Source organism: Cnephaeus nilssonii (assembly GCF_951640355.1).
Source record: "Cnephaeus nilssonii genome assembly, chromosome: 9".
Classification (NCBI taxonomy): domain Eukaryota; kingdom Metazoa; phylum Chordata; class Mammalia; order Chiroptera; family Vespertilionidae; genus Cnephaeus; species Cnephaeus nilssonii.
This window is the reverse complement of record NC_137080.1, coordinates 77225503-77240035: the sequence shown is the minus strand read 5'-3', so window position 1 is coordinate 77240035 and position 14533 is coordinate 77225503. Positions and strand designations below refer to the sequence as shown.

Below are 14533 nucleotides of genomic sequence, written 5' to 3'. Positions count from 1 at the left end.
TTAAGGATATTTTTAAAACATAGAAAATTATTTTAAAAAAGAAAAGTAAGCTCTTCTGGAATATCAACATCTAGGGCATATATTTAATTTGGATATCACTGCATGTTTCTTTATGCCATATGGTCTCTATAATTTTTAAAGGCTGTACAGTATTCCATCTCGTGCATGGACCCTCGCTAATTTGGTCAGGCCTCAGTCATCATATCTTACCCCGGGGACTACTTGCCTCGTAAGCTTCCTGCTGGAATTTCCAGTTGGCACTGCCAGGAGTCTAAGGCTCAGGTCAAAACTCCCAGGCTGTTAGGGAATTCTTGGAGGCTCTCAGGAACACTTGGGGAGAAAGATCCAATGAAGTTGGGTCTCCACACCCAAGGTAGTTTCCAGAATCTTCCCTGAGTGTCCTCAGAGCTGAAGGATCTCTCTGGTGGGAAGGGTAATCAGAGATTTTCAATTTCATTGGGAGAGGGAATGAAGGGGAAGAAGCATTTTAGTGGAGTTTGAACTCTTCAGGATGCCCCTTCAGTAGGCCGAATTCCTGCAACTCAATTTGCTTCAGTTCAATTCACTTGGACACTTAAAAAAAAATGGAGTGGTCTATTTCTGTAGCACATCCTGCTGGGAACCCAGAATTACCCCTGTTCTTTCTTTTTCTTTCTCTCTCCCCTCTCCCAGGTGGAAAAATGTGCTTCTCCTCAGTTGCTTTATCTTATCCTCATTATTTCCACCCCTAGCATATTCTCTTCTAGTGCATTTCTAGATTATGCTAGCATTGTCTAAGGATACTGGAGTAAATTTTTTTTAAAATATATATTTTATTGATTTTTTACAGAGAGGAAGGGAGAGGGATAGAGAGCTAGAAACATCGATGAGAGAGAATCATCGACCAGCTGCCTCCTGCACACCCCCTACCAGGGACCTGCCCGCAGCCAATGTACATGCCCTTGACCGGAATCGAACCTGGGACCTTTCAGTCCGCAGACCGACGCTCTATCCATTGAGCCAAACCGGTTTCGGCAATACTGGAGTAAATTATCATGCACTCCTAGAGTAACTGAATTCCAAATAGGCTAAGCATTCACAGTACTAGGTCCATGCAGTCAACAATATTCTTAAAGCGCATACTATGTACTAGGTCATATGGGGTTGGTAATGAATAGCATGTACACCAACTTTGCTCTCCAGGTGCATACAGTCTACCGAAGAACTAAATAGCGAATTACAAAACAATGAAATGATGTAAGAGAGGTCAGCTCAAGATGCGATGTCTCATAGGAGCAGAGGTCACCCTTGACAAACTTAAAACCTGGCCCAATATCTGTGTCCCTGAACTCACTCAGAGAGGTAGACATAGGAACTGGTGAAGACTCTAATTTATCTCCCCCAGTCCTGAGGTAGGGGCTGGGGTGTAGCCCAGGTCTCATCTATTCTGAGAGGCCTTCCAGATGGCCACATAGAAAGCCAGTTCTGGCCCCCTAGCTCACCCTAGGCAGCAAAAACAGTCAGCAAACATGGACTGAATTAAACTGGTCAATTGTTACATTAAAACCCTGAAACCAAGCCAGAATCAAGCATGAATAATGCAGTTGTTATCATGTTGTCCAAGATTGCTATTTTCATAATTTTCATATTTGCATCCTAGTTAAAGGACCTGAGAACCACGATAAGTCTCCTCCAGACAGACATCAACTAAAAAGCTACAGACAGAACACTTGGCCACTACTGGGGATTCTGACCCAAGCTGTTCAACAGAGGAAGTCTGTGGATGTACTCCTTAGCATAATGTAGATGATGGATGGTAGATTGGAATGAGGAGCTGTAAGGGATTGTGTCCTTCCCTTAGCAACACACCAGCAGGGTTGTGGCAAAGTCCAGACATTCAAGCCTCAGGTTTCCACTGAGGGAGAATAGAGTTTGCCACCCCAAAATATGTCCTTTAGGGATATTATTTTAAGCAGATTATTGGTAAGAAACAAAAGACTCAGCCTGGACCGGTGTGCTCAGTAGTTAGAGAGTCGGCCCATGCACCGAAGGGCCTCAGGTTCAATTCCCGGTCAAAGGCACATACCTGGGTGCAGGTTCAATACTTGGCCTTGGTCAAGGCATGCGTGGGTGACAACCAATTGATGTGTCTCTCTCACATTGATGCCTCCCCCCCCCCATCCCTCTCTCTCTTTCTCAAATCAATAAACATATCCTCAGAGAGCAGGAGAGCAGGTGCAAGGCGGGGCAGCCTCACAGGTGTCCAGGTTTGCTGAAGGCCCAAGAACAATTTCTGCATTTCATCTCTCTTGTCTACACATGTTAATTGGTTTGCTCCCTGAATTTTCAATTAATTATTAATATTAAGAAATAAAATGGAAAAAATTAAAAAGGAATGAACCACTCCAGATGGAATTAGTCTTTAATGAATGAACCCTTACCATTTCACCATTAAATGCGATCACATAGATATGCAGCACAGGAAAACCATTCTTCTGATTTTTATTTTTAACCCGATTCAACCATAGCTCATTAGCTTCCTGTGGGTAAAATTAGTGTCATGGTTGCTTTTCAAATTGGCCAGCTGGCAGAGCGTCTAAATAGATAAGCTAAGTATCGATGGCTATTTGTTATGAAACGTTAAGGAATGGAGAGATTTGGTTTAAGGGATAGAAAAACAAATCTTCAAGATTCTTCGAATTGCCCCCAGGCAGCCTGCAGGGGTAGTACATCTTTTCTTCCAGTAGAAAAACATTGGAGCAAGGTTCCTATAAACTACCACTTACATGAAGCCAGTACCTTTTCACCCACATTTATCAAGCCCTTATTATGTGATAGGCGCAGTGTTGAGTGCTTAATGTGTATTATTTTATTTAATCCCAGAAATAACTATATGCAGTGGGTATGATTATTATTTCCATTTTACAGATAAGGAGCCTGAAGCCCAGATAGGTAAAAACTTACCAAAGCTCTAAGTGGTGGTACTGGGACTCAGACTCAGGAAGATCTGAATTCCAAGTTCACAGTGCAAAGTCCTCTCCAAGATGGTGAAGGATAGCCCTCAGTCTTTTCATAAGATGTAGAAAGAAAACAAATAGGTAGGGCTTTTAAACAATTGTTTCTTGCAAGAGTTTTCACGAGTAGGTCTTCTTTTAGGATAGACCTGTGGATAAACCTGTATACTAAGATGTTTCAGGAAAATGTTTTAACTACCTCACACTGCCATTTCTCCATGTTACAGTCAGGCCAATAGTTCCTACCTATTCCTTCTTCACATAAAATGTATGAAGTTCAGTGATATACTATCATCACATGTACTTTGAACTTCTTGAAAAAGGGATGCTATGGAGACACTCAGCAGAGCCCTGGCTGGGTGGCTCAGTTAGTTGGAGCATTGTCCCATACACCAAAAAGTTGTGGGTTCAATCCCCAGTCAGGGCCCATACAGGAGGCAACTGAGTGATGTTTCTCACATCAATGTTTCTCTCTCTCTCTCTCTCTCTCTCTCTCTCTCTCTCTCTCTCTCTCTCTCTCTCTCTCCCTCCCTAAAATCAATAACCATATCCTCGAATGAGGATAAAAAATACCATGCAGCAGAAGTGACAGAAAACAGTGGCAGTGTGGTATGTATACAACATAAAATAGATCAGATTATTTTGTTAGAGTTTGAGACAAAAATAGCTCCTTAATCTTACATGTCTATTTTTTAATCATGCTGTATATTGCCCTGTGTCTGTGGCTTTCAAGGGCATTCTGAAAGAGAAACACATCTACTAGAATGTTGATTGGATTAGCAGTTTAGCATTCTCCTCTTAGAGGGAATATTGCAGTATCCAACATCTTGCCTATTTCCAGCTTTTGGAAGAACCACAGGTCAAAATTGTGTTGCCAGATGAGAGTGTTTCATAGCGGGAAGTTGACTGTGAATTTCCATATACTAAAGGCACTCCTGACTGTCCTCTATGAAAGATCCAAGAGCTTTTTATTATGATTCAAAAATATTACGGTCACTTTAGGATTCTTGTTTCCAGAGTCACCAAAATATCATTTGTATTGCCCAAACTGGGCCATCACTTCAGAGTAGAATATGGAAGAAACTAGTGTAAGATCCAAGTAGTTTTTTTTTTTAATCTTCATTGTTGAAAGTATTACATATGTTCCCCTTTCCCCCCCATTGGCCCCCTCCAGCTAGCCCCCACCCCCAGCCCCAGGCCTTCACTACCCTATTGTCTGTGTCCATGTGTCATGCATCTATGCATACAGGTCTTTGGTTGACTACCTCCCTCCCCTTCCCTCTGAGATTCCACACTCTGTTCCATGCTTCCATGTTCCTGGATCCGTTTGTTAGTTTATTTTGTTAATTAGATTCCACATATGAGTAAGATGTGATATTTGTTTTTCTCTGACTGACTTATTTCACTTTGCATGGTACTCTCCAGGTCCCTCCATGCTGTGAGATACCAGTAGTTTTAAAAGGCATGAGGGATGTGAATGTACTTAACACTACTGAACTGTACATTAAAAAATGGTTAAAGAGGTAAGTTTTATATTCTGCATATTTACCACAATTAAAAATATGTTTAAAGTTAAGATGGTAAAATTTATGTTATATGTATTTTACCACACTTTAAAAAACAACAACAAAAAAGCATGAAGGATGAGAAACTGCTGCTCTTATCTAAGTGGCTCTGGACAGCACCCCTCCCCGACAGGTAAAAATGTCTAACACCCATTACACTTTCATACCTGCCCCCTAGAGGAAGATTCGGTGGAAAGGAACATTTACCATATTCTTTTTTTTTAATTTTAATTTTATTTTATTGTTTAAAGTATTACACATAGTAGTTCATATATCTTCTTTCTCCCCCCCCCCCATTGACCTTCCCCCAGCCTCCCCTATCCCCTTTCGAATGCCCTCATCCCCCCCGCCCCCCGTCCCCCCAGTGTCTTGAGTCCATTGGTTGTGCTTATATGCATGCATACAAGTCCTTCGGTTGATCTCTTTCCCCCCACTCCCCAACACTCCCCAGCCTTCCCGCTGGATCTATCTTTTTGTTCATCGGGTTATAATGTTCTTTATTTTCCATAAATGAGTGAGATCATGTGGTATTTTTCTTTCATTGCCTGGCTTATTTCACTCATTTACCACTTTCTTACTGTGACATTGAAAAGGCATTACAAGACTTGTTAATCTTCTTTTAAAACAAGAGAACCTCCTCCACACTTGTGCCAGAGGAACTCTCTGGGAGAAACAAAACAAAACAAAACAAAACTAAGAGTAATCAACATGTATTTCACAGATGTATCAGCTCACACCCAACAGCTCACTTCAGTTGTACTGAGCCTGTGGTTGGAACCTCATATTTCATGACCTGCAATTTTGTTTCGAGAGTGGCAGAGAAAGGAAGAAAAGGGACTTTTCACTTCCTCTCAATCAGCTCTGTTGTACAGTTATGACCTCTGGCTGGAAATAAATGCTTGATAATAGTGGAGGCTCGAGATTTTGTGAATACGGAGAATTCATTGATATCTTGGGATGGAGAGGGCAAGTCTTCCAAGGCCTACTGGGACATTTCCACCAGTACCTATGTGTGCTGGGCTCGTGGTTCTGTGGGAAGAACAGAGGCCCTGAAGGCCAGGCGCTTGACTCTTTCCTAGTAAAATCACCCCAACGGGATAGCCTACTACCTTTGCTCCATGATGTTTTGCTGAAGATAAAGGAAATAATGGATATTCAAGTGTTTTGAAATGTGAAGACACTATACACACGTGAGGCGTTGTTAGACAGGTCACTGAAGCAGAGTGGTGTAATGGGAAAGTGCCAGGCATCAACAGACCAGGAAATAGGCCTGATTGTCTCGGAAATGTAATGAAATGAATTACTAGTAAATGATCCCCTTGGGGCAGCACTGACGTTGGCCATCTTTCCAGGATCTGATCAGTTTCTCTTTTTCCAGATAATGAAGACCGCTTCTTCAGCCCCAAAGACCATTTGATTTGTTAATCGATGCTCCTGCAGCTTAAGTGTATTTTTCTCATGGTAAAATATAGACTGTGGGTCAGGAGCAAGTCTGGGGCCAGATGTGGAATTTCCTCTGCCTCCCTGCTGCTTGTATGTGTGGGCCATTGCTATATAAGGACGGGCTAGAGAGCTGAGGAAGGAGAATAAAGTGGTATAGAAATGGATTCCCAGCATGGCAGTGTAAGAGGTGTGTTTGTGTGTAAGTCACGGGAGAGTCCTTCACCCATGTATCTCAGGGTGCGAAAGCGTGTGTGTTTGCAAGGGCCCTCCCGGGAGTGGTATAACATGACTTCACAGGCAGAATGACCCTGCATGTGCAGACACCAGTGGAGAGAAGACGAGGATGTGAATCAGTCTTGAGATCAAAGGCGAAGTTTGCTGTTGTTTGTCCCCCTCCTGAAATACTTGGGAGAGCCCCCCAGGGTGGGGTCTTGGAAAGAACTGGACAGCGATGCACTTGATGCCCGTATCTCTTTCCCAACCCCTCGGGCCTTCAACAGCTGAAAGGGGGCTGCGTGGATCGGAGCCCCGGGTGGAAGGAAGAGGCGTCAGCCAACTTCCTCCGCGGCGGCGGCAGCACGGGAGGCAGCGGGGGTGGAGTGCGGGGGGTGGGGGGGCTGCCCGGGTCTGCGAATCCCGCGGCTAGAGGCGGAGCCCGGCGGTGCCCGCCCCCGGCCGTCCCCTTTTCCTGGCCGCTCCCCAGTGCAGCGCGGGCCGGGGTCACAGCCGCCTGTGGGAAGCTGGGAGCCGGGAACCCAGGGGACCCAAAGCTGCCCTGACGGTGAGTCCTGACGCGCACCGCCCCAGCGCCGCCCCTGTGTCCCGTCACTGGAGGCGCGGAGCGGGTCGGGCCGGGGGTCAGGACTGCGTTCTTGGGGAGCCCGGGGCGCGAGCACGCGGGGCGGGGATGTCAGGATCGCGACTTAGGGGAGCACCAGAACCCGAGCCCAGAGGGGCGTTCGGGGTCGCGATGTTGAGGAACCCGAGCCCGGGGCGGAGTGTCAATGCCCCTATGTTGGGGACTCTCTGAACCCCAACCCCGAGGGCGAGAGGGCGGATCGGGATCGCGACGGTGGGGAGTCTCGGAGCCCGAACCTGGAGAGCTGAGGGGTCAGGACCGCGCGCGACCTAGAGGACCTCTGGTGCGGGAACGGGGGTTGGGGGGGGGGGGTGTGGAACCGGGGGTGCTCTGTCTGCATTCTTGGGGCGCCCCCCGCTGGGCGGAGAACAGAACCCGGGAGGGGAATGCAGTGGAGAGGAAACCCGAGGCGGGTGGGCGGGAGGGGGAGCCCGAGGGAGGGGAACCCCAGAAAGGATAGGGTGGGGCGAGGCTGTGGCGTCTCCGGGAAAGATGGAAGGGGCCTCTCTGAGAGGGTGGGCGGGGGAGGCGGAGTGGTGCGGGGAGCCCGGGGCGGCTGGGTCCGGTGTGGAGAACAGGGGCCTGGAAGTGTGGGACCCGGCTGGGGACCCGAGGTGGCCGGGTGGGTGGTGGGGCAGAGATTCGGACCGTCTCGGCCAAGGGCGCAGAGATAGAAACATCCATGTTGGCACCTCAAGAGGGCAGTCACTCGAGAGAGCAAGACCGGGCCCCCCAGGCGGCGCAGGTGGGGACCCCGAGCTAGCTACGGGACTCGGCAACTCGGGTGGGGGAGGCGGGGTGGGGCGGTGCACCTCGCAAACCCGGCGCGGGGACCTGAAGGCGGCTGTGGCCCCTCAACCACCGGCCGACGAGGGGGAGACCCAGAAGGGCTCTTTGTTGCACCCTGTATTGCTGAACTGGGTTAGAAGTGGTTTTGGTCAGGGAGTTAAGAGGATACGTATGGAGTGAGAGTTCAAATACACAGTAAGATCTACAAAGGGGTGTGTAATTTTTTTTCATCTACATGAGCTATTTGCTCCCCACTCTCCTGTTCTCTGTGAGAGGCTGTTTCTGAGTAAAAATCAGCAATGTGCGGGCGCGCGCGCGCACACACACACACACACACAACACACACACACACACACACACACACACACACACACACACACCCGCCCACAAACGCGCTGCATTCTTCAGCCAAGTAAACACCAGGAGTGTTGTACAGTTTATGGATCGTTTGTGCTCATTAGGGCTCCCTTACCGAGGTGAATAGGATGTTATCTACTGGGAAGGTGGACTGCCTTTGCCCTCCTAAGACGTCCACAGCTGTGCCCAGCCCTAAGGTGCCCAGGTCACCTGGCAGGAAGCCAGGCTGCTCAGGACCTCAGCGGATGGCTGTCCAAGTGTGTCTGAAGATAAACAAATGGCCGGTGCAGTGTCTGTCTGTTCTCTGTTGTTTGTCTTTGGCGCCAGCTCCCTTTCTGTATGGTAATTAGTTTATTTGTTATAACAGCTAATTCAGGGCCCGGGATTCTATTATGTGGATTTTTCTATTGGAAGGTTTCTAGGCTTTGGGGGTCCAGGGGAGGAGAGATGCCCCCCACTCCTCTGTCCTGGATATAGATCCATCTTCTAGCACACACTGAGATTTGAGCTTCCTGGGAGAATCCAGGACTATGTTGGCAACTAACACTTGTTTGGGCCCAGGTTTGTGTGTGTGTGTGTGTGTGTGTGTGTGTGTGTGTGTGTGTTTTCATGAAAAGGAAATCTCTTCAATAATTATGCAAGTTGACGGGAAAGTGATTTATGCTTTTTACAAGTATCATTTCAGGACAAGCTATTTTTCATTAAGGGGGTGGTCAGAACCTTACCCAAAAATCTGCATTATCATTATTGCAGCAGAATATTTATTCACTTGGACTTAAAAGCTAGCCGATTCTTCCAATTCTTTACCCGAATGTTAAAAGAAATATGCCAACACTTATACATTCAAGTGAGTATTCCTCCCCTTCAAAAGCCCTGTCTTGGCAAGCTGTGCACTAATTCCGGGGATGCTGTCATTGCTGAGAATAATTTGGGAGCTCGTGCTTTGGCACTGCCTGCAGAGTTTGCAACACATTTAACTGAATTGCCTCCTGATGCCAAACCTTCCTCACTTGGGAAAGAGCCAAACACCATGCGGGGCCCACTGTGGCCTCTGAGGTGGGGAGTCGAGGTTGTCATAGAAAGTATGCCCATTAAAGTAATGAGAGACGCCTTGAGGGACTGGTGGTTCCAAAACAGGCATCCAGTGAAGGTGTGTGTAGTATGTGCTTAGGATTGAAAGTAATGGAAGTGCAACCGTCCTTTGGGTGTATATGTTCTGGTATGTATGTGCAAAAATTGGTCCTATGGCTTTGTTGGTGTGCTTTGTGGCCTAGTAAGCCGGAGAACGTAAGTCTTTCTTTTCCCGTGTGGTTACTCTTCACCGGGCCCTTTTCATCACTGTGCATTTTTACAGAAAACAAAACCAAAAAAATGTGTTTTTCTCACTAAAAAAAAAAAAAGTACCCAGAAAGTTACTTAACCCCATGTGTATAGTTAATGCCCAGTACTTGAGATTTTATGTGAAAGGATCTATATACTAGTAGAAGCAAGAGGAAGAGAATGGTTTCTGAAATCCCAAAATTTCAGTCTTGGGATTCTAAGGCACACACTGTGAAAAACTGACATGACATCTCCCTTTTCTTCCATTGTTTTTCTAATTTCCCAGTGGTTGTTGTTTTCAGATTCTATAACCTAAAGCTTTATACAGCCATCGCTTGACTCTTGATCTGGCAGTGATCGTGGGCAAGTTATTACATGTCTTTTGGCCTCAGTTTTCTTACCTTAAAAAGAAGATGCTAATGAGTATGTACCACATGGGCTGGAATGAAGATTTAGTAAGATTTATGCATGTAGAACACGAGTTCAGTGCCTGGCACAAAAATGGTCCATAGAGTCCAGCTATTTTTGTTATTAATATTGATTATTGATAGTTATATTAAAATTTCTTTGAAGCCATGAATGGATTTATCATTTTCCGGGTAATGCTGTTCTCTTCAGCTGGGCAAATGGATATATGAATGAGAACATTGGTTTCTACTCTCCTGGCCTCCTAGGAGTTCTTAAAGAGCGACCTTAAAAGCAGCTGTAGTTAGCTACTTTATTTTTGATTCAGATGTTTTTAAAAACAAGCATTCCTGTTTTGATTGTTAGGTATAATAGTTTAGTGAAGATCTGAAGGAAAAAATGTAAAAGCTTCTCCTGGAATTTTTTTTCTGTGATCCAATAAAATACTACTCGAATGAAACAGCTACAGTTCCCTTGGCCTGTATTGACAGGGATGATTCTAGTGAACATTTGTTCCATTTAAACTTGAGTTTTGCTCTGTGTTTTTTTTCAATGATAACCTAGCACTGAGCTCTCAGCTCTTCTGTCAATGTTGCCATTAATTTTTTTTTCAGAATATTAATTTTATTAAAACATATGTAAACTAGGAAGATACAAACTGTGGGAATATAATTTTAAATTATTGAAATGGTTAAGCGTTGCTATGAGGTAGATGTTCCATGAAATGTTCGACATTTAGTGAGACTTCTCTGTGTTCTATGTGCAGAAGATAGATGTATAAGAACAGACTTCGTCCTCCAGAAAGTCACATAATGTGCTCTCGAAGGATTATATGCATTAGCAAAAGTGTTTTTCTCCCAGTTGCTTGTGGGCCAAAGATTAAATGGACTTCACTCATGTTCTTTTCTCTCAATTTCTTGGAGAAGGCTAAATATATAGATCTCTTTATAGTGGTCATAATTTTTAGGGGTATTAACTCTTTCAGGATTAAGTCCTAGCATGTGCTCAAATTGCACATAAGGATATAATGCTATATAAGTACTTGGTGAGCCCTAACTGGTTTGGCTCAGTGGATAGAGCGTCGGCCTGCGGACTGAAAGGTCTCAGGTTCGATTCTGGTCAAGGGCATGTACCTTAGTTGTGGGCACATCCCGAGCAGGAGGCAGCTGATCTATGTTTCTCTCCCATTGATGTTTCTAACTCTCTATCCCTCTCCCTTCCTCTCTGTAAAAAATCAATAAAATATATATTTTTAAAAAGTACTTGGTGATTTGTAAAATGATATATAACTATAGATAGGGTGATATTGTTGTTGTACTTACAAAGTACCAGGAAACAATACAGTTGTTCTTAAAGTAGAGGAGGGGTGATTTTGACACCCCCCCCCCCAATCACCAGAGGACATTTGGCAATGTCTGAGACATTTTTGATTGTCATAACTTACATCTAATGGGTAGACGCCAGAAATGCTGCTAAGCATCTTCTAATGCATAGGACAAACCTTCACAACAAAGAATTATCCAATCCCAATGTCAGTAGTGCTGAGAAACCCTAGTCTAGAGCATGGGATCTAGAGTGAGGGATCAACCTGCATTAGCATCCTAGCACCACCAGTTATTAAATGCACAACCCTGGGTGAGTACCTTAAACCTGAGAATCTATAAAATGCATGTCTGAAGAGACATCATGGAATTAAGTGAGATAGTACATGGAAGGCACCCAGTAAATGGTCACTCTTAGTATTATTATGTTGGGTTAGTAAATCCAGGGACTATATGCCTCAAACAGACACGGCTTTGAGGTGTATTTTTTATTATTATGTTTTTATTGATTTCAGAGAAGAAGGGAGAGGGAGAGAGAGATAGAAACATCCATGTTGAGAGAGAATCATTGATCTGCTGTGTCCTCCACGCCCCACACTGGGGATCAAGCCTGCAACCTGGGCTTATGTCCTGACTAGGAATTGAACCATGACCTCCTGGTTCATAGGTCAACACTCAACCATTGAGCCACGCTGGCTGGGCCATTTGTGTGTGTGTGTGTGTGTGTGTGTGTGTGTGTGTGTGTGTGTGTGTGTGTTTAACCAATTGTGTACAGAACCAGTACAGGTTTCTTAGTCCCATCCGTGTGTCCAAGAAAAGGGCAGGGACACAGACTCACGGCCTCCACCATTCGTGGTACCTTCTGCATTCTGGCCCAGGTTCTGCCTGGTTCTGCTAGGCAGCTCAGTGTAGACTGCAGATCACTCCAACCAAGTGAACAGGACAGTCCCCAGACCTCTCTTCTGTACAGCAACGATGAACTGAGGATGGAGAGCTTTCTGTTTCATCTGGGCTACACCTAGAAGGAGACAGCCAGGCCATGAAGACCCTTCAACTGAGCTTATCTCCACGCTCTACTGAAACCCCTGTCTCTGCGAGGTCAGAGCAGGCAAGGAGGCCAGCAGTTTCCCTTTACTTTTCCTTAGCTCCTCCTACTCAAGCGAAAAGTTCTTATAAGGGGTCCCTTCACTCTTAGCAATATCCTCCTAATCCATTCCAGATTTTGCTCTGCATGGAGTCACCCAGCCATCTGGAAGGAGAAAGGAGGCCTCCCGTAAAGCCAGGCTCCACTTTGACCTTGATTCCTCTCTGGGTTTCCTGGAGCACACTGAAGCCACAGGAGTAAGTGATCCACTCACAGGCACCAGCAGACCTTCAGCAGGGTGGGGGTGGGGTGACATCCTGGTGCTGAGTGTTAGCAGACAGGGATGTAAATAATTCACCCAGTGGTGTTTTAGCTGGGAGCTAGATTGAAGCCATTAGTTCTGTGGTGCTCAGTCCTGGCTGCACAATAATAGAACCACCTGGGGCTGTCTAAGAATTGCTCAGTCCCCACTCCAAACCATTGATTCTGAATCTTGGCAGGTAGGGCCCAGGGAATCAGATTTTTAAAATGCTCCTCAGATGACTCTGATGCCCAGTAAGAGTTGAGGGTCAGGACTATGCCTTGTGAAATAAATGACCTGCTTTAAAAAGAAAAAAAGAAAAAAAAAGGAACAGAACCAAATTAAAAATATCAAAATAACAGTAACATTTTGTTAAGCTTTCATTTTAGTGATCAATGTATGCCTGTAATGTAAAATATATTTCTTAAAATGGGTTCCAGTAAAAAAAAAATAAAGTTGGAAAACCATTGTTTTAGAGCCTTAGAGGTATTTAATGAATATTGACAAATTTACCTCTTGCAATATTTCCATGCAAGGATCTGTAATACGACTTTTGCAACTAACCTAGGAGGTGTAGAGAGGAGATACCATTATACTGATTTATTTATTTTTTTTACAGATGAAGGGAACTTGGAGTTGGAGAGGGTATAAAATGTGTCAAAGTCATAATGAGAAAATGGCAAAAACAAAGACTCAAACCCAGGGCTTCAGATTACTGCCACCAGGCTCTGTCGATGACATCTTTCTCTCCTTATTTAGCAGAGCCTGTGTAAAGGAACTGTGATAGAGCATGAGTCTAGCCTCAGCATTGTACAAATAATTACTGATGGACCACTTACTAGTGTCAGGAAATCCTGTATAATAAAAGGGTAATATGCAAATTGACCCTAACGTCTGAACAACCTGACTGGTCGCTATGATGCACACTGACCACCAGGGGGCAGACGCTCAACACAGGAGCTGCCCCCTGGTGGTCAGTGCGCTTCCATAGGGGGAGCTCCACTCAGCCACAAGCTGGGCTGATGGCTGCCAGCGCAGCGGGGTTGGCGGGAGCCTCTCCTGCCTCCTCAGCGCTAAGGGCAGGGTCAATGGCCACCTTCTTGCTGTTCTTCACGTGGCAGTGTGAGAGACAGACAGACAGCGAGCACTGGGTGAATGCCCTAGAGAGCAAGAGTTAGCTCTCAGTCCCTTTTACTCCCATCCCGAACCCCATCCTAATGACCTCATCTAAACCTAATTACTTCCCAAAGGCCCCAGATTCAAATACCATCACATTGGGGATTATGGCTTCAACATAACATTAGAGATGGTAGAGGTGCAAACATTCAGTTCATAACACCCTAGTACCTATAGCTTCCACTCACCTTTCCTTGTGTGTGTGGCTAGAAATCCCCGCCCAAACCACCCAGTGATTAAGGCAGGAAAGCCTTCTCTGTTGCGTAGAACTACTTTATGGAAATTTGCTCAGGCTATTTGTGATACTTAATGGCATGAATTACTGAAATTCATTGTGTAGCTTAGGTAGCCCTGGCTGAGGAGGAACCTGAACACTAAACCTTGTGGAGTGAGATTTTGATCAGTGGTCTGGGAACCAAAGGATATCTTGTTCATTCGATCATTTATTTATTTATTCATTTATTCATTCATTCATCCATTCATCCATTCATCAAATATTAAGGGCCAGGGTCTATGCTATACACTGGGGATAGAATGATGGGCAAAAATGCAGTCCCTAACCTTATGAAGGTTATAGTTTATAGGTAAGTTTTAGATGTGACCTTCCAATACAAAGATAGGTAGATAAATTATTTATTATGGCTTTTAAATTCTTGTGCACAGGGCCAAAGTCAAGCTCTGGCCACATGTCAATAGGGGAGGACACTGGTTGGTTCCCTACTCAGAAAGTAAGAGAGAAAGAGTTAGACTTCACATTATCACACATGGTGTTTAGAAACCACAATTCCCCACCGGTGGGGGAACTGCTCTCTGCTGTAATAAGTCACCTGGGTTGGATGATCAGGTTTTAGGAAGACTTTTCTTCTTTGTCTGGGAGGATTCAAACTTCCTAGCTATCTAGATAAATAATAACTGTCCC

At 45.1% G+C, this 14533-nt stretch overlaps 1 protein-coding gene across 3 annotated transcripts in view; it reads left to right on the top strand.

Moving 5' to 3' along the window:
* The window catches only part of PAQR8 (progestin and adipoQ receptor family member 8), a 93491-nt gene that overhangs the window by 47430 nt on the left and 31528 nt on the right, over positions 1-14533 (top strand). The window contains exons 1-2 of one of the 3 annotated variants that reach the window (XM_079779892.1): positions 6684-6782; positions 12273-12394. The exons of 1 other annotated variant lie outside the window; for it this stretch is intronic. The gene's annotated coding sequence lies outside the window, so the exon portion shown is untranslated. Of the gene's footprint in view, positions 1-6657; positions 6783-12272; positions 12395-14533 lie in introns of those variants that run through there. One more of the 3 variants, XM_079779891.1, reaches the window with a different exon arrangement.